The sequence below is a fragment of the Equus caballus genome, chromosome 14 (genome assembly GCF_041296265.1).
Source record: "Equus caballus isolate H_3958 breed thoroughbred chromosome 14, TB-T2T, whole genome shotgun sequence".
NCBI classification, from domain to species: Eukaryota; Metazoa; Chordata; class Mammalia; order Perissodactyla; family Equidae; genus Equus; species Equus caballus.
In genome coordinates, this window is record NC_091697.1 from 108,018,651 (window position 1) to 108,039,335 (window position 20,685).

The following is a 20,685-nucleotide window of genomic DNA, read 5'->3' on the forward strand; positions in this document are numbered from 1 at the left end:
GCCAGGCTGGCCTATATGGGGCTGTCTGTGCATGTGGAGTCCCGAGTGGATCCACGGAACTGCCAATTTCTCTATGTTGGATTTCTTTTTAATCCATCTCCTTCATTTTATTTATTTTTCTTTTAAAAATGGTTATTCATTTTTAGTTACACAAGTGAGCACGAATACATTCCCACAGAGCAAACATTCACTGTTAGGCAGAGTGAACTCTTTCCCAGAACCCTCAGTCCCCGTCCCCCCACAGAGGGAACTATGCCCAGTTTGGCTTCAATCCTTCCAGGCGTGTTTCTGTGCGTGGATATTCATACGGTCACACTTATCAAAATACGTGGTTTCACTTTGTTGTTACCTTACAGAAATGGCATCAAACTGTGCCTGCTGACCTGTGACTTTGCTGTTGTTCAGATACTGTTCATGCAACTAATGGACCTGCGGATCCACCTCATACTCCACATCTGCCGTGTGATGTTCCCTAGATGCTCACATTGTTTATGTGAGCAATCTCCTGCTGATGGATGTTTAGATTATTTCTAATTTTTTATCATAAATAATAATTCAGTGAATAGCTATGCATTTGTAAATATTTTATTACAATAAATTCTAGGAAGTAAAATTGCTGGGTGAAAGATGTATACGTTTCAGAGTTCTCATATGGTTTTAAATCTCTCTCAGTCTGACCTCAGGAAAGGTAAGCAAGGGACAGTGAAAGTGGAGAGAGACCCAGGGAGCCCAGACGCACCAGATCTAAGTCAGCTCACACTGCCATGGCAGGCAGAGTCTGTTCTCTTGACGGCGTCTGAAGTGGGCCACACGATGGGTCTTTGAGAACCCTCAGTGGACAAAGGCTACTCAAGCTGTTTTGAGAGCACTGGGCATGGATGGCCATGGTGCACATCAGCAAAGCAGCTGCTAGTCACTGGCAGCAACAAAGTCACCTCTGCGCCAGGATCCCTTCTGGTCCTACAACACGGCTCCTCTGAATGGTAAGGACAATCCTGAGGAAGCAGAGGTGGACACCACCTCAGTCCTACAAAAGAGAGAACAAGGATTTCTAGTCTTTCCTTCAAGAAGTAGCTGATTGACGGACAATGTGCAATGATCCAAGCTCAGTGAGTACAGGCTGCTTAGCTCCTTGAGACACTAGATGACAGCATGTAGACCTCATGCACGCAGCTTGGTGCAGCTTATCCAACAAATGTCCAGTGCTTGGCTGAACTATTACAGGAGATGAGACCGGCCATTGTAAAGCTAATTAAACTACCAAGACGATGCATAAGAAATCAGCTGCACACACAATGGAATGGTATTGGTGCCTGATTCTGACTCAGATGTGGTCATTTTGAGCTGGGAGGGGAAGGGCTCCTCACCTGTAACTATTTCTTCCAAATGCATGCCCTCCATAACTACTGCTGTGTCCCACCCACGGAAGTATGACAACAGGCAAGCACAAACCAGTAACTGAACAAATTGTGGAATGGCATCCTATTCACACAAAGACACACATGATTTGGACAAAAGGTAGGGTCCATATAAGCCCAACACCAGCCTTCATCAGAGGTCAATGAGACGGTGGATGTGGAAGTTTAACCATGACTGAAAGTCCACAGCTAAGGTAAAGAGCATTCTGGGCCATCTCTGCCTCTTGGTGTTAGCTGCTCATATGATGAAGATTCCAGATCAGGTTCAGGGACGCCCTCCCGGTCACCAGCACGAAGGACAGAATAGACAAAAGCCTCTGGCTTCTCCACAGCACTTGGCATCCCCTCACACTGTTTTCGAATTATTGCAAGTGTGGTTAGAAAGGATTCCAACCACACAGATTGACTGCAAATAAACCCAGAAGCTTACCACTAGTCCCGCGAAGATCTTCCTTCCATTCTTCCTGTTTAGTTGCACCCTCTGAAAGGTTGCTCGAAGTTCAGAAATGGTTATGAAGAAGACTGTGGCTTGGATCCTCAGGTAAAACCCTAAAGCTTGCATTCCACCACTTTTCATAATAGTCAGCTTATTATTCAAGAAGAGAAATAGCTTCTTCGGGACCCTGGTTGTGGTCTGCAGAGTTTCGTGTAAATGTAGATCCTCAGTGTATTTATTAGAGCCTGGGGCCCACCACTAGCAAGAACCCTCAGCTCGCCTTCTTGTCTGTCATAAGAAAAAAATTTATAGGACGCCTGTTGCAGTAAGCAAGAATGCAGTATTTATTGGGTTGAGCAAGGCAACCTCTCTGAACGTGCTCAGGACGAGGAAGCTTCTCAGGTCATTGAAATTAAGGGAGCCATAACTCTTTGGACAGAATTCTTTCACTCTGAAAATAAGGATGTGCCAGCATGAAACTACAATTTTTTTCCAAGTGTGTCAGGAGAAGCCACCTTTCAGTTGAATTGACTAGCTCTCTCTCTTTAGAACTGAGCCAGTGGCTTAGGATGAGGCCATTGGTCTTGGACTCAATTGGCTGTTTTTATGATGATCTGGCAGTGGCTATAACGCCTTAGGTATGGACCCAGGTGGGAACATGGACCATGACACTGTCCTGATGCTGACCAGCCAGATGCTTGGCTGCCCGACCTGGGACATGCCTAGGACCCTACGGATGGGCCATCCCAGGTGACCGCCACCAGCTGTCCCAGTTTGATACTGACCTATAAATTCTCCAGAGGAATGACAATACAATGCATTCAGGGATTAACTCCAGGAAAAGAATGCACAAGAATGGATCATAAGATGCAATTTTTAAAACCCTAGCCTTAGTTTAAATATTTGTAATAGAACTGACTTTTCTTGCTTTGAAGTGGCTCTATAATTTTTTGTTTGGAATAATGATTAGTTTTTTAAGTTATAGTTATTAGTGCTAGAGCCATTTCTAATTCTCGAGAAACGAGTAATAATGTAGAACGAAAGCTGGCAAACTAAGGCCCACAGGCCAGATCCAGCCACTGTCTGTTTTTGTACAGCCCCTGAGCAAAGACTGGTTTCTACATTTTTCAATGCTTGGGGAAAAAAAATCGAAAGAAGAATAATATCTCATGACATGAAAATTACCTGAAATTCAATTGTTAGCATCCAAAAATAAAGTTTTGCTGGAACATCACTCCACTCATTAGCCAACAGGCTATCCAGAGCAGCTTTCGTCTCCAACAGCAGAGCTGAGTGGCGGTGACAGAGCCCACGGAGCTGAAATATTTACCATCTGGCCCTTTAGAGAAAAAGTTTGCTGACCTTTACTGAAGAACATGAATTCACAATTATTCTAGTTTTATTATTAAAATCTAACATTGCGTAGGTTCTTTATACAAAATAGACAAAACAATTCCAAAGGGGAAGGGCGTGCGGGGAGTGCTAAAGGGGTAAAGGGGCACATGTGTGTGGCGATGAAGAAAAACTAGACTATTGGTGGTGAACACGATGCAGTCTACACGGAAACTGATATATAATAATGTTCACCTGAAATTTACACAGTGTTATAAACCAATATGACCTCAAGAAAATAATTTTAAAAATAAAATGAAATAGAAAAACCAAAATGTTCCAGTTAGCTCCCTTTTTTAATATGCTTAAAATAAGCAAGGAGATCTATTTCACGATTTTGGTCAAGAATTTGTCTGGACTATGTGCAGGTAAGGGTTAGTATGAGATGTTACTTAGAAGCTTGCATTAAATAACTTACCAGTTGCCGTTGATCCCAAAGCTGTTCTAACCTGCTCTGATGAGATGCTACAGGAGAAAATAAAGTTAAAAAACCTAAATAATTCCAACCTAGTTAGCTCCAAATAAACTTTTAAACTGATGAAACTGTTCACGTATATTGGTGGATTGCCCTCCAGAATACAGCACAATTTCCAATCCCACCTGCAGAGAGATCCAGCAAGTTGGCACATTGGCCCATTTCCCCAGAGCCGGGACAAGATTCTTCCCAGTCTGATGGTGAAGGCGATGCCTTTAAAACTTATAGTTTTCTGTTTACTAGTGACCAGGAGCATCTTTTCATGTTTACTGTCAATTTTTGTTTCCTATTCTATTAATTGTCTATGAATATCTTTGGCTTGTCGAAAAATACATCTTAATTTGTATTTCCCTTATTACTATAGAGGCTGAGTGTCTTTTAATGATTCCTGGTCATTTTTTCCCTATTCTGTGAGTTGCCTGTTTCTGTCTTTTGCCAATTTTTCTACTGTGTTGTTGTCTTTTATTAATATTGAATTCTCAAGATTTCCTATTGTTTAGGGGTTTCAAAGTGCAGTCAGTTTTCAGAAAGCAAACAGAATCTGACGCCACAATTTAATTAAACTCGTGTCCAGGCGGGTCCTGGGGTTGGCTTCCTGCCCTGACTGTGTTGTCCACCTACCGCAAAGCACAGAAAATTGCCAGATGACAAATTAGTTATCTTGTCCTGGAAATGGCACATGCCTTTTCTTTCCTCCTCTAAATAAGCTGTTCAAACAAAGAAGGAAATTGATCATTAGAAGTAGCTGCTGGTTTTATCAGCAGGACTCAATTTCAGTCAAAATCAGTTTGGGGCTCAGACAGCAACAGGATGTATTGAACACCTTCTGTGTGTGCGGGAGTGTTGGTGATTCCTTAAGAAGATGCCAAAGGACTTTCTAGACCTCTAGTAAGTGAGGGTGGGGGGAGGTGGAGGGCAGGTGGAGGTACCAAGCAAGGCTAGACCAGCCTGCAGAGGGGAAAAGATTCCAGGAGGGTGCAAACTGAAGCCATTAGAGACTGCTGTGGTCAATCGAGGAAATAGAGATCCACTGACAAGTCCAGAGGCCAGGAACAAGGCCAGGGATAGGAGACAAGCCAGGGTTTAGGGCATGGATGGACCTGGACAGAGAAGAGGGAAGCAAGGCAAGCCCTAGAAGCTTGCTCTTCCAGAGACGACGGTCCCCCACCTGCTGTAACAGCCACGAGACCTCTCACATGAGTCCCCAGACAGAGTGGCTTAAAGCAGTGGTTCTCCACTCTCACTGCGCAGCCCGTGGAAGCCTGGGCCCTCGCCAGAGAGAGGCACTCATTGGTCTGGGGTGGAGCCCAGGCATCAGAATTTTTTACAACCTCTCAGGTTAACCTGAAGCTAGGATTGAGCACCATGAGCGTAAAGAGTCAATCGGCGGGAGTAGAAGAAAGAGATGTGGCCACAGTCTTGTATATGTTTTTCACGGCTGTGCTCAGAAGCCCAGCCTTGGGTGGAGACCTGCTCTGAGCCACCCCAAGTCAGGCCGGAGATGGAAGTCAAACCCGCAGGAAAGAGTCTTCTGCCTAAAAGAACTCTGGTGCCATTAACTCACCCAGGAAACACGGCAGAAGCGGCTGGTAGAAGAGAATGCGCACTGCGTGAGTCCCCGTAAGCACGGGTGTCTGACTACATGTCAGTTGTTCCCATTAGAAATATACATGAACTGCCCAGGAGAGAGCTCTGCTTAGGAAATCTCCAGAGAGAGCCGCTATGGACTGAACTGTGACCCGCCCAAAATTCGCATGTCAAAGGATTTGTGCTCTTATAGGAAGAGACACCAGAGAGCTTGCTCTCTCTCTCCATCCCCTCCATGTGAAGACATGGCAAAAGGTGGCTCCTCCAGCCAGGAAGAGGTCTCCCCAGAAACCCACCATGTTGGCCCCTCGATCTCGGACATCTAGCCTCCAGAACTGTGAAAACACACATCTATATCGTTTAAACCAATATTTTGTTATGATATTTTGTTCTGGCAGGCTGAGCTGACTAACACAAGCCGTGGGAATGGACCAGATGACATGGAGAGAGATCAGAGAGTGAGAGGAGAAAAGCATCCACAAGGGGACCTTGGAGAACCCTACATTCAAGGCAGGGCCGAGGACAGAGAGCCAGGGAGGGTGCAAGCAAGGCTCCAGAGGGACAGAAGGGAATAGGCCTGTGCCGAGAGGGGAAGGGCTTGAAGAAGGTCAGGTGCTGAGCAGAGTCACTGGAGAGAAAGGCCGGCGTGGGGACGGAGAGAAGGCTTCGAACCTTCCGCAGTGAGGGCGCTGGTGACCTCAGAGACAATTCCAGGCGAAGCAGAGAGGCAGATGACAATCACCAGAGAGGCTTTCTTTCTCTTTCTTCCCCTTGTAGGGTGGCTGCCTGGCCCGGATCAGCCCAGCTCTGGGCCCTAAGGCTTGTGGCTGGAAAGTTCTGTACCAGCTGGTCCACCATGAATGGTTTGCTGCCTGCGTCTGGAATCCACACAAGAAGCCAGCAGTGCTGCCTTCAGGCCCAAGATTCGTGGTCAGACTACTTGGTGGGCCCTTTGCTCACGTCCCACGTTACTAGATGGAACCCCATTGGGCTGGAGCTCAGCCTCCGCCCATTTAATGGAATGGGGCCTGGACTCCCTCAGCTTTCCTCTGCCAGCTCCCCTCCTGGGGGCTGGTTCTTGCTGCCCTGCATGAGCTTGGGCAAACCTCTGATTTATACGCTGGACACTTAGATGCAACCAAGAACCACAGCCGTCTTCTGTAGACCTGACGCCATTCCACCTGAGGCCTGGCTGGTGGCGGGATGGGACCTGTCAGGATGGCCCCCTTGCTTGGGGCTTTAGTGCAGCCATCCGGTCGGGCTCTGTCAGTCCCCTTCCTCAGCCCACCGCGGCCCCCTGCAGCGCAGTCTGTTCCTTGGCCTTGCGAGCCCCAGTCACACCAGGCGTTGGGGCCACAGCACCAACCACATAGTGCGCTCTCCCTGCCCCCAGACGCGGTCCTAACTGGCCTCCCTGAAAGCCCCCAGGCCTTTGCCAGGACCAGAGTCCTTTCACCACTTGTTCTGGACAATGGGAACAGACACTTCAGCCCATCTGTCTCCATCTCAAGTCAACAGAGAAAATTCATACACTTAGAGTAAATCTGAGCGCTGTCTCCAGGCTGCAGTCTGCCTGCAGGAACACAGACATAACCCCTCTCAGATCCCTCCCACCATATCCTCCCCACGGAGCCCATGCCTGTCTCTCCTGGACCCTGATGATCCCACCAATAAATAAACAATTAGGCTTGAAGCAAGTTTCCGGCTGAGCTGAGCCCACGTTGCCTGTGGCCTGATTTGTGATGAACGATCAGGGATCTTGGAAAACGTGTGCGTCAGAAGTCACCTAGGGAACAATTTCTTGGTGTCAACTTTTTTTAAAGTGATTTCTAAAAGGGCTTAAAAAAAAAAAGCCCACAAGACATCACCACACTCCTTCAGCTTTGCAGAATCCTTTGATATGCTCAGATGAAAGAAACAGTCCTGTGTAATTAATCTGAGCCTGCAGCCGCCTAAAGATGGGTAGTGGACCAAGCCTGGTGGACGCAGGGGAGGCAGCACGGGGTAGCCCAGCCCTCTTGGCAGCCAGGAACAAGGACGGTTAGATGAGACTGCATCTCTTGTCACCTTCCCCCCACAAACGAGGCAGAAATGAAATCCAAACCAGGGCTTCTGCTGATAACCCAAATACACAGAAAGGATACGATCATCCTTGGCCTCAGCAAATCTACTAAACTGCCTCAGTTTCTCCACTGAGACTGAAGATGGATGCAGCCTTGGTGCAGATGCAGTGTTGTCTGTACTGACAGTATCTATACAGACGTGACCTTTGCTCGCAGCCCCTCCCTCCTGCCCTCAGCTGCTGCCCTCCGGGAGAATAGCCAGGAGGGGTCAGCCCTTCAATCCAATATCAGCGTCTCAGAGAAATGATGTTGGCCTTCCTTCCTCAAGCCTGGATGTTGCTAAGTGCCCCCACTGGTCAGATTCTATCTGCTTCTTCAGGTCCCAGGCATTTTTCTTTTATTGCCATATCTATTTTTCTTGGCCTATCCCATAATCCTTGGGTGGGTTAAAGATACAATATTACAAAGAAATGGAGATAACATGGCCCAGGTGGCCTGCCTTACTGAACAGACACAAACATCTGTTCTTGCCATCTCAGTGAGTCCAGCATCAGGACCAGAGACAGGCTAATCACTTTCTGAGTTGCCTGGGCCAGCAGTTATTAGTGGAAAAAGTGATGTGAGTGATGGCAGGGAACACACTGCCCACCGCCCACAGGTGACAGTGGCCACGCGTCAGAACAGGCCAGTAGGAGGCAGCCGGAACATCATGTCCCAATCCTGACTTTGCCCCAGGGTCACTCTGGGACTCTGCGCTCTCTCTGCCTCACCTTCCTCCTCTGCGGAATGAGAACACTGGCTGCTCCCAGGGAGGGCCGGGTTGAGGAGTCCCTAATGAGGGATTGGCAGCAGCTGACAGCTGTCCTGTGTGGAACAGCACGTCCCTGCTGGCAGACATCCCCCGCCTTCCCTCGGAGATCTCAGCCGCTCATGGCAGGCAGTTCAGAGAACACAGACCTCCACAGACCTGCCAGCTCCATGAGGCCCCCTGGGTGCCTGGGGGCCACTTACTGTATTGTTATTGCTCATAACAATATAATGCTTGTGCTTCTGTCTCCTCCAATGATAACTAATTTACTTAGGATATTTCATAAAAGCCAACATCATTGTCTCATTGCAGCTCACCAAACACAGTGGTGTTAATTCCATTAACAGAGCCGAGGTTTTCGATTCAGGGGCTCAGGGCCAATGGAAGTGAGTGGAGTGAGGGGTCGGTGAAGACTTTGCCAGCCCAAAGGGTGGGCAAAGTTCAGCTCTAAGCCAATCTTTTAACTGGCTTCTCTCCCCTTGTCGTCTTGCTTTGAGTCACTTAAATTGGCCCTCTCTTTGGTGAAATTGGACCTGCCTTGGGTCACAAAGAAATCTTCTTGGAGGCAACCTGTGGAAGCTGCATCAAGCATTCAGGAATGGACCTCATTCGGATCACAGGAGCCTCCCCTCCTGCAGTTCCCCGTCTCTCTCCCCACTCCCTTCCCTTCTCCTTCAGACTCAGCAGTAGCAGCCGCTCAGTGCTGGAAACTGTAAGTGCACGATGAGTTCTTAGCTCACAATGATCGTTAGGAGGAAGGGGGAGGTGGTCGTCCCTCTATTCAGGGTTATATGGTCAGAGACCCAGGAACGGCAGATCCCGCCCTGCCATCATGTCTACTCCCCACAGCAAGGTTCTTGGAAACGATACGCGAAGTGCAGTCGCAGAATGAGAATAAACAACCAATTTTTTAATAGCTCTCAGAAGCCTGACAAGCTGAAAAGAGCTCTGTTGAAAATTCTGAGTTAGAGCAGATAGATTCTGCCTGAGACTTTGACAGGCCTGACGATGTCCCCCTGAACCTGAATCTAGGGAGAATAGCTCAGACGGGCCTTGGAGAGGAACAGAGAAAGGAACAGCCCTCAGCTCCCAGTGTTCAACCATCCAACTCCTTGGACCCAACATGAGGGAGGAAGAAGTGGCAGAGCAAGGTGAATGAGAGGACAAGAGAGAGGTGGAACCCAAAGACACACCTTTTAAGGAGCAATGCCCCTCCCACTGGTAATTGTCTGGGACTCTGTTCCACCGCCCAGCAAGCCTGCAGGCCCGAGAAGGTGGACAGAGGGCGGTGCTCTCGAGGAGGGTGAAGACGGAGCAGTGTTCCTTCCCTTACAACCAACATCGTCATTGCTGTTATTAGCAAAGCAAGGCAAACACCCCCAGTCCAGTGCAGCCATTAGAGGGAACCACACCTCACTTACCACCCACCTCCCGCGTCCTGGGTGGACCCAAGGCACTCTACAACCCAAATGGAGACCTCTGCTCGATTAGAACTTAAGATGACACACTAACTCAGACATCACAGTTCAGGATGCAACTGGGAAGGGAAGGGTCCATTGAAACTGGTCGGAGAAGCCCTGAAGACAAACCTGGGCCCTGGAAATGGAGAAGAGCAGGCGCTCAGCTCCAGGTCATGGAGGAAACGCTTGCTGAGAAATTAGTTCTGGAACTTAGACGGTGAGTGACCTAAAGTCCAGCCAAAAGTAGCAGGGGCGTCCTGCCACGCAGACAGGGCTGCAAGGCCCACCAAGGTTGAAAGGAGGTGGTGGAAAGGGAAGAAGAAGGCAGAAAGGGGGAGGAAACACTGGCGATGAATCCGAGGGGACCAGCAGGAGCTTTGTCCACGCTGAGGATGGGTAGGGAGTGGCCAAGGAAGGACTGTTTCAGGCCGAGGGGACGGTGTGTGGGAAACATGAGAGTTGGTGGGTTGTACCTACCAGTTAAGTATCGCAAGCCAGGGAAACTGGGCACGGACCTGGAACAAAACAGAAGTTTATTTCCCTCTTAGGTAAGAGTCCCAGAGGGGACATTTCTGAGGCGACAGGTCAGCCCCACAGTCTGCACTGATCCGCGCTTCTAACTTGCTGCCCCGCCAGATTCCCATCGGATCGTTGCCTCCTGATCCAGGACGGCTGCCTGAGCCTGGACACCTGCGTTGAGGAGAGTGACATGATCAGGTCTGCCATTGTGGACGATCGCTGGACCTGCAACGGGAAGGACGCCTTGGGGAGAAAACGCTTCGGTAAGCCGCTGCAGTAAATCAGGCAAGAGATCATTGTGATCTGAGCCGTGCCAGGCTGCCACTAGCAGAATTCAGGTTGTGATTATCTCTTGCTTGAGTTACTTCAATAGAGGAAAATACCGATGACACGTAAGTGACAACATGGAATATCAAACAATATAGAATTAAAACTTCTGCTTTCCCCCATTCAGTAGAAGAAGTGTCTGAAGCCCCTCGCATTGAAGAACAGCTGGATCCTGACTGAATAACTTTTTGATGTTGGGACGAAAAGAAACGTGGGAGGTCTCCAAGGACCCACACACACGCACACAAGAAACAAACACAAACATGAGACCTGCGTGCAGACTCGGGAGTGCTGAGCAGTGACCGCCCAGGAGGAGCAGCCCTGAGGCCTGTTGCCTACAGCAGCGTGGCCATAAGCATATGGAGCCTCAGGCCAGGACTGAGCGGGGAAATTGGGCCTGAGACCCCCTACCCAGCACAGATGCTTGACGAAATGCAAAGTCACGCCAACAGTGACACTTAAGCCTACTTTGAGGTCGGAGGACACACAGTGCCCACACAGACGGCTCTCCCTTCCGATACTCATGGTAAGTTCTCAGGATTCCCAAAACCACCCTTAGTTTCAACAATTCGCTGGAAGGGCTCATGGGACTCACTGAAAACTGTTATCTCAGAACTATGGTTTATTACAGGGAAAGGGTACAGGTTAAAATCAGCCAAGAGAAGCAGCACATGGAGTCCAGGAAAAGTACCCAATGTGGGGCTTCCACGGTCCTCTCCCCCTGGCACTGTGGACATGTTACTTTCCTGGCATCAGAGCGTGACATGCACATTGAGGACTGCCGTCCGGGGAAGCTGCCCTGAGCCTTTGGTGCCTGGAGCTTTTCTTCGGGCTCAATCACATTTAGCTGTGTGGCTGACCTCTAGTCTCCAGCCCCTCTCAGAGGTCAGGCTGATAACTTTAATGTCCAGTCTCGTCAAGAGGTAAAACCGATACTGTGTGACCCAGAGCCCCATTATAAACCGCATGGTTCACTATCAAGCAGCCAAAGGCCCAGCAAATGAGCAGGCGCCCAGCAGACACAGCGTTCCAGAGGCCCAGCAAGCACCCCACAGCAGCTAAGGGAAATAATTTCGGCGGGCTCTGGAGTGTAGAAGCTGTCCCCACTTGACTGGTACCTGGCCCCGGGGTGACTAGCAGGGGATATTGGCCCCCAGTCTGAGAGTCCAATAGGGGAGGCGGCCTGTGTGCGCTCTGGACGGGTTAGTTTGCACACGAAAGGCATGCCCCCAGGTGAGTCATTTACTATCTCCACGGACCAGCTAGCCCTGGGAGTGGCAGTCTCTCCAGGGTCAGCAAGTCTCCAAGATGTTGAAGCATTAGGAAACACAAAAAATAAAAAACAAGATTAATCCATTAACGCAGGTCTAATACAAGTCTGAGAAAAAGCAAATACAAAAGATGGAAAAGAGAGAGGATTTGAAGAGCTCATGACTGGAAAATTTCCAGAATCAGTGAAAATCATGAATCCACAAACCTAGATGACACGACAGATGCCAAAAAGGGCAAAGAAAAAAGAAACCTACACCTAGATACATTGTGGTGACACAGAACCAGAGAGACAAGAGAAAGTAATGAAAAGTTTCCAGAATTGACTGATTACTTTCAAAGTAATGGCAGTTTGACTGAGAGCAAATTTTTCAACAGCAACAACGAGTCGTTAGAAGAGAGAGAAAATTAACTGTCACCTTAGAGCTTGCTCCCAACAAAAGCATTGCTCAAGAATGAGAGGTGGGTCCTGGTTCCAGACAAGATGGAGTAAACACATTTGTCTCTGTCTCAGAGCGAGGGCAGCGGTAAACCACGGACAGACGCACGGAGCGGCCCTGTGAGGAATCTGAAGGGGAAACGGTAGAGAACAGGAAGATTGGGGAAGGAGGCCAGAATTTTAAGAACTGAACTGGCAGTGAGTTTCCTATTTGTTCTCTTTCCAATATCACCAGCCTGGACTCAAAAGCAGCCAAAGCTGGATGAGGAAAGAAAGAGTGCCAGGAGAGGCCCAAGGAGTGGGAAAGGGGAATTCCAAGGGTCGGGGGAGCAGGGGACCCAGGTTCTTTCGTCTTTCCATCCTCTCTCACCCAGCCCTCAGGGCGGTACAGCAGCCCCTGACAGGCGCTCGTAGTTCCCAGGGAGAGGAATCCTTCCAACCAGGGGAGAGGACAGGGCGAATTCACGTTCCATTGTTCCCCTCTGACCTCCCATTGCTTGTCCTTGGGTGGAGATTCAGTAAAGAGAAGTAGAGCAGAACAGGGAGAACTCAGGCCCCAGGTTTCTGATCAGAAGAGTAGGAACAGGGACCCCAACACACCAGAAAGTGTCAGATCCTGGAGGAGAGAGAGCTCCCACGACGTGTGTATAAGCCCTGGGCTCACCTGCAAGCTGTGCAGCCGTGGGTCTGACTCTGAGGAGTAGGTTAAAAGCTTTGAGACTCTGCTGCAAGGCAGGCCAGTGCCCAGGTCCCAGACTGGCCGGGCACACGCAGGACAGATCCAAACAGCCCTGCAGAGGCTTTGCAGACTGACTAACATATAGCCACAGTATACAGAAAACAGGCCAAAATGTGAGGCCTGAACCTACCAGGCCGACTGTCTGCTTTAAACTAAGTCAACATTCTCCTTAGGATTTAAATTAGACTCAAAGTCTTATAATGGAGAAAGTTCGCACAAACAAATCTTCACTTAAAAAAAATTTCCAAAGAATAAACTTCAGCAAGAATGAAATTTTTCCATGAAAACAGACTAGGATGCAAGAAGGAAAGGTGAAAAAACAAGATGATAAAATGCACGTAAATCTTTTTTTTAATTGTGTCATGTAAGGAAGGTGGCACTTGGATGGAAATGTAGCTTGAAGTCTCCATGAAGAGGCCACTTTCCTGCACAGCCTGGGTCCTCTGGGAGAAGACATTTACAGCCAATGCTCGTATCAGGGGATACTCCAGAAGAGTGAAGTGTGCAGTCACCTCTCCCCAGAGACAACCCAGAGTAACAAATACAAGGACCTCCTCTTCTCCCTGAAGGAGATTTGCTTCATTCCAGGATAATGAGAACCATCCCGGAAGGGGAGGGTGCACGGATCCCAGCAGCTCTCTACAGGGTCAAGGGCTCCTAATTCAGGATTCTTCTCCTGAAATGCCCTCACTGCATGTACATGTACCATGAGACCCTCACCATAGCCCCTCAGGGGGGTTTGGACTTAAGGAACCAGCACCATGAAGTTACTCTGGCTGCTGCTTTTCTGTGAAGAGTAAATGAAGCTTGTCTCCAACCCAGGGGTCTTACGTCTCCTGTTGAGACTGGAAAACAGTTAGTTATTGATGATTAGGTAGCTAGTAACTAAAATTTTTTCTGTTTTGCAATTATTGATTATAACTTTTCATTGTTCCCCCTCCCATTGTTAACCGTGCTGCTGAGGCAATATGCTATCTGACTCCCACCAGGCTCCTGTAGATAGCATCTCCCTGGAGCCTGGGTTACCATTGTAATGGGTGTGGGAGCTGTTTTTCAGGAATTAGGACCCCTTGTCTACTTCAGGCTGGTTGAGACCACCAATCCATCAACTGGGCTCACGCAAATGTCCCATAAGTGACCTTTTGACGTCAAGAGGCTAAAAACTTGAGCTTCACGTCATGGCAACGCTGCCGTTTTGTGAGCACGCATCCTGTGAGAGGCGTGGAGTCTGACCACACTTGTGCAGACCATCAACTACCTCTCCTGTCCCCACCTGCCGTCACCACACTTCAGACCATCTTGCCCTGCACCCCACAAATATCCCTGAGTCCCCACTTTCAGGGAGGTGGATTTGAGACTCCTTCTCCCACTTCCTCGCTTGGCTGCCTTGTGATTAAACGCTCTCTACTGCAGTCTGGACTCGGTGTTTGGCTTTCTGGACAAGGGCAAAAATGAACCCGGTTCAGTAACGCTGTCAGTGTTTGTGTGTATGACTATGTCCGGGGGGATACTGTGATTTACAATAAGAAATATAAATTTGGTCTTCATCTGGTTTCTGGCTCACAGCTCCCAAAACCCTAGGAATTTGCTAAGTGATAAGAGCAATGAGAGCATCTTCTGTTATAATGTTTGTTCTTTTGTCATAATGTTTGTTCTTTTGTCCTCAGTTCCTGAAATCACTTCACAGCCGTAAAGGTGAAACGGGTGTCTTGATATTCACAACAAGCCCCTTTCCACCACAACTGAGTTTACGTTAATGAGGTGACTTGTAGAAATCCCCTAAAGATGGGAGATGCTGCTTGCCAAGGAAACCAACCTTGAACAGAGGGTTGGAACTTTCCCTCGACCTCCAGGGAAGTTGTTTAATCACCAATGGCCAATGTCTAATCAATCACACCTGAGTAATGAAAGCTCTATAAAAACCCAAAAGGACAGGGTTCGAGAGCTTCCAGGTTGGGGAACAGAATGCTTCCATGTGCCGCTCTGTGGGACCCAAGCTCAACGGGGGCAGAAGCTCCTTGATTCAGGACCTCGCCCTATGCATCTCTTCACCTAGCTGTTGGTTTGTATCCTGTAATATCCTTTGTAGCAAGCGAGTAATCTCGTCAGCAAGCTGTTTTTCTGAGTTCTATGAGCCACTATAGCAAATGAATCAAACCCAAGTAGGGGGCCGTGGGAACCTCTGACTTATAGCCAGTTGGTCAGAAGCACAGGTAATAACCTGGACTTGTGATTGGTGTCTGAAGTGGGAGCAGTCTTGTGGGACTGAGCCCTTAACCTGTGGGGTCTGATGCAATCTCCTGATAGACAGTGTCAGAATTGAGTTGAATCGCAGGACACCCAGTGGGAGTCTGGAGCATTGCTTGGTGGTGTGGGAAAACCCCACACGCCTTCAAATTGGGAGCAGAGTCAGTGTATCACATCCTTCACAGTGTCTGATGTAACAGCAGTCTTTAGTGTTTACGTTAAAAAATAAAAAGGCTAAAAATTTATGAGCTAAGCATTCAACATAAGAAATTAGAAAAGAAGAGCAAAACGAATTCAAGTAGAAAGGAGATAATGTATTTCATTTAATTTAAGGCACTATTGATGGTATGCATTTGTTACCACACAAAGTTGGGGTTATCTGTCCAATGTGCATTAACAGCCAATTAATTACGGAGTCAGCCTTTGGGAAAAGAGATCAGCTTTATTCTGCAAGGTCAGAACAGGGGGTGTGTGCCCTCATATCTGTCTCCCTGATTCAGGATTTGGGGCGAAATTTAAGGGGTTGGGAAGAACAGGCTGGCACGTGGACACGCTGGTGGGACAGGTTTTCTTTGGTGGGCTTCAAGCATTTATGGGAAGGTTTTAAACATTTATGACTGGGTTGTAAAATTTATGACAGGGTTCTAAACATTTTTGATGAGGTAGGGAAGGAATATTAACACCAGATCTTCCTGAATGAGGGACCCCTGGCTTCTGATAAGAGTCTGACTTTCAAGTTTCCGGTCATGTCCCAGTCCTTGGGTTCCATGGGGAGGAGGATCCTTAGTTCCACAGTCGTTTCATCAAGATTTCGTCTTTTGCACATGCTCTGGCTACGTAACTTTGCAGATTTTTTGAAAGGTAATTCTTAATCACTCTGTTGATAAGAGACGAGGTCAGTTGAAACAGTCCTGGAGGGCCCGTGGTCACACATTGTTATTTGCACACTTTTACTCTTAGACTTGTTTAGAAACAGTTTTTCCCATGTATTATTCAATTATTTTTCAACTCCCAGTTGTCAATGTCAGTGATTTTCCCATATAATACTGTTTTCTGTGCTCTGAAGAACACAAGTGATGTCGCATTTCTTATGAGAGTGTGCCACTGTTGCCTTGGGGATTTTGTTCCATTCTACAAGTTTTGATGCTTATGCAGAGGATTGACAAGGGTGTCATGGCTGTTACTTGGCCAATAACAATTAAAAGCCACGTCCGCATTTCAGATATCTTAAAATAAGAGAAACTATATGTCCTAGAATCAATAAGATATGAAAATAAAGATAAGATCAGAAATTTTCTTTTTTTTTCTATTTTCTAGTGAAACAGAAAAAAAGGTATAGTAGAAAGTATAAGCAAAGACGAAATGAGTTTTGTGAAAAGACTGACAACAACCTATGGAGAAATTAAATTAAAAATGAGATTGAGGCTCAATGTTAGTAACAAAAAAGTAACCATTACTGCATATAGAGACAGATTAAAAAGATAATACCACGAATAACTTTATGACAGTATGTTTAAAATTTTAGACAAAATAAACAACTCATACAAAAGAAAACTTACTAACATTGAATCAACAAGAAATGTAGACCCTGAGTTTTTTCATAAATATTAAAGCTTTTAAATGAGTGATTAAAAGTATTCCCACGGCACAGCCAGAAGGACCTATAACTAGAATATACAACTATGTACTGGGGGGCTTTGGGGAGAAGAAGGGGAAAAAATGAAGAAGATTGGCAACAGTTGTTAGCTCAGGTGCCAATCTTAAAAAGAAAAAATCTTCCCACAAAGAAATCATCAAACTCCAATAGTTTATGGGAAAGCCCTATCAAACTTCCGAGAGACAGATCGTTGCAATATTTCAGAAACTCTCCCGGATACTAGAACGGAGAGAACAGTCCTCAATTTAAGTTGGCTGGTAAAATCATGGCATCAAAACCATACGAGAATGGTACAAAAAAGGAAAACTGTATGACAATCGTACTGTGAACATAGGTGCAAAAATGCCAAACAACATGTTAGCAAATGGAACCAAGAATTTAAAAGAGATAAAGTGTCAAACCTAAATTGGACATATGCCAGAATGTATTAATACCAAGAAGATCTAAAAATATAACTAATCGTGTTAACAAATTAACTTAGAAGTCCTCTCAGTAGGTTCAGGAAAGACATTTGTCAAAATTCTGCGTGTATCTATAATCCTAAAAAAACCTCCCAACAAACTAGGAACAAAAGAGAACTTTTTCAACTTGCTAGAGGATATCTCCATAATATCCAGTGCAAGCATCATTTTTAATAGGGAAACATAAGAAGCATTACCTTGATGAAAAGGAGCAAGACAAGAAGGCTCATTGTTATCATTTTAATTCAGCATTGTACAGGAGCGCCTAACCAGCACAGTTAGACAGTAAAAGCAAATTAAAGGCAAAATACTGGAAAGGAAAAATGAAAACCATCATTATTTAAGGCAATATAATTATCTACATAGAAAATTCAAAGGCTCTACAGGAAAATTATTAGATATAATAAGAGAATTTAGCCAGGAGGCTGACTAAAAGATCAACATACAAAAATTAATTATATTTGTGTACACCAGAAATCAATAACTACAAAACATACCTTTTAAAAAGTATCTATAAGAGTTACAAAAAACAAAAGATACTTAGAAATAAATCTAAAAATGATATATGAGAGCTATAGGGAGAAAAATTTTAAATGTCATTGGAAGACATTAAAGAAAGTCTAAATGATCGTTGAGGTAAACTACGTTTATTAATAAAAAAATTTAATGTCATGAAGATGTCAATACACTGCAAATTGATTTATAGATTCAATATGATTGATCAAAAACCCACAGATTTTTTTCAGGGAACTTGAAAAGCCAATCCTAAAATGTGCACGGATGAGCACCAGTCAGGAATAACCCAGACCCTCCCAGATGTCCTCACAAGGCTGCGGCGACCGAGCATAGCAGACACCAAGATCTATTATAAAACTTCAGTTATTAAAACAGTGTGGCATCTTCAGAGAAGTAGATACATTGACCAGAGAAACAAAACAGAGACAGTAAGAACAGATCCACGTGCATGTGGAATCCTGAGTGTGTTACAGAGGTGGCACCGTAGATCATGAGAAGCAGCCTCCCTTTGCCTGCAGGGGAGCGAACAGTAGGTTGGCCATGAGGCAAAATGAAATAGGACTCCCGCCTTTGGGATCATCAGTTCCACCTGGACTGAGGACTCACATCTGAAGGGCCAACCTTCAAAACTGTTAGAAGAAAATGGAGGAGTAAATCTTTCTGACCTTGAGGTATGGGAAAATTTCTCAAACAAGATATAAAAAGCTATAACAAAGAAAAGAGTGATAAATTTGGCTACATTAAAATTAAGAGCTTCCTTTCATCAAAAGACGCATAAAAAAGTGAAAAGGCAGTCCAGAAGCTGGAAGATCTTTTCAATACAACTTAGCAGTCAAGGATTAGTAGTCATAATATATTTTTTCAAACTTCTTTAAATCGGTAAAAAAGAAAAGAAAAGATCCAATAGACCGAGAAATAACATGAATAGGAATTTCACAAAAGAGAAAATGGTGACTAGACATATAAAAAATGCTTAAACTAATTAATAACGAGAGAAATACAGATGAAAACCACAGTGAGCGAGCATCTTACACCTGTTGGATTTACAAAAATTAGGAAGCTCAGCAATTCCCAGTGTTAGGAGAAGACCATAAATTTATGAGAACTCTCATACTCTGATGGTAGAAGTGTAAATTGATGCAACCATTTTGAAAAACATTTTGGCACTATCTTATACATCAGTATTTAAATTTTCTAGTAACCGCATTTAAAAAAGTAAAAAGAAACAATGAAATTAATTTTAATAATATATTATATTTTACCCACTATATCCAAAATGTTATCATTTCAATGTGGAATCAATACAAAAAGAATTATTAATGAGATGTCTTGTGTTCTTTTTTCATATTGAAGGGGATCAGAACACGCCACCCCAAAATATGACATTTTGGCATAAGGATTATTTTGAACTGAAGGCAATTGAAAAACAGCAGACTCGGGAGCTGCTCTCTGGTCTCTGCTTTTCTGCCTAAAAGTAGGGCATAAATTTCCCTTTGTAAAGGGGTCTCTCCTCCCCTCTCCTGTACCAGGAAGAGGAGAACCATTCCTATCACAGGAGACAGCTTGAGTCTGCACAACAAATCTTACCAAACGACCCTTATCTATGATACATTTCCTAGTCATCTTCCCACAATTTACGTTCCCTAGGAGCCCAAACTCCTTTTTCCTCTATCTCGTCATTTTGCCATAATTTTTTGCTCTTTGTTAAAACAGTATATAAGCCCCCAAGTCTAACCATCTCTTTGGGTCTTCACTTCTGTCCTTTGAAAACCCCACGCATGTGAAAATATTAACATCAATAAAATCCGTATGCCTTTTCTCTTGTCAGTCCGTGTTTTGTTAGTTTAATTCATAGGTCTCCATTTCCTGAACCTCAGAGTATTTTCCTCCCCTGCAATAAGTTTTCAAAATCCTTTATGTATTTTTCACTTACAGCACATTTCAATTCAGAAGCTAAGTTTTCACAAGAAATACTTTATCTCTATTTATATTTCATAAAATTCATAGTTGAGAAAGTAGATTCAGAGACCAAAATTGTTCCAAACATACTTAAGAGTTTTCCCATAACCACATTGAGTTTCAGTGTAAACTTGATGTAAAATCAAATTAAATATTCAGTTCCTCATTCATGCCAGCTGCACTTCACGTGCTCAGGAGCCACATGTGGCCACACTATTGAACAACCATAGTCTTGTAACGTTGAACACTTGTATGTCCTTTGGCCCAGTAAATCTACGCCTAAACAACTTCCCTATAGCGCCTACGGTTCTCAAACTTCAAGCATCAGAATACCTGAAGGGCTGATTAAAACACAGATGGCTGGGCCCCATCCCGGAGTTTCTGACTCAATGAGTCTGGGATGAGGCTCAAGAATTTGCATCTGTAACCATTTCCCAGGTGACAACTGGCACTGCCCTATATGTCATGCACACGAAAGTTCATTGCAGCTCTGTAACAACAAACAACTAGACACGATCTAAGTGTTCATCATCAGAAGAATGGATTTGTGTAAAGTATGATACAAGCACACAACAGAATACTATACAAAACTGAAAATTATGTGTTGTTGTCAAATGGAATAGTATGGATCAAATGATATCCATCAATGGAAATAGAACATTGATGTTTTTAACAAAGCAATTTCAAGAAGATTACAGACAGTATGGTGTTCCTTTTATAAAAATCAAAAACAATATATTATTTGGACATAATTAATAAAACCATTTTTATTTTAAAAGCAAGGGAATGAAAAAGATTTGATTGCTCCGTTATCTCTGAAGGACAGTTTTGCTGGATAGAGTGTTATTGGTTAAAGATTTTTGTCTTTCAGAATTTTGAATATGTTGTTCCACTCTCTCCTAGCCTGTAAGGT

General features: G+C 45.3%; 2 long non-coding RNA genes across 3 annotated transcripts; one reads left to right on the top strand and one right to left on the bottom strand.

Annotated features, from left to right (window-relative positions):
* Nucleotides 1-465: 465 nt before the first annotated feature.
* On the bottom strand, nt 466-8,286 carry LOC138917385 (uncharacterized). Its single transcript, XR_011425268.1, has 3 exons — nt 3,040-8,286; nt 1,849-2,142; nt 466-1,027 (listed from the first exon to the last, which is right to left on the bottom strand). It is a non-coding gene; the product is annotated as an uncharacterized lncRNA (long non-coding RNA).
* A 1,166-nt stretch (nt 8,287-9,452) lies between these two features.
* LOC138917384 (uncharacterized) lies at nt 9,453-19,640 on the top strand. 2 transcript variants are annotated; one of them, XR_011425267.1, is made up of 3 exons: nt 9,453-9,856; nt 10,188-10,421; nt 10,613-19,640. It is a non-coding gene; the product is annotated as an uncharacterized lncRNA (long non-coding RNA). The 2 variants fall into 2 exon arrangements; XR_011425266.1 differs by having other exon boundaries at nt 10,276-10,421.
* Nucleotides 19,641-20,685: the final 1,045 nt, after the last annotated feature.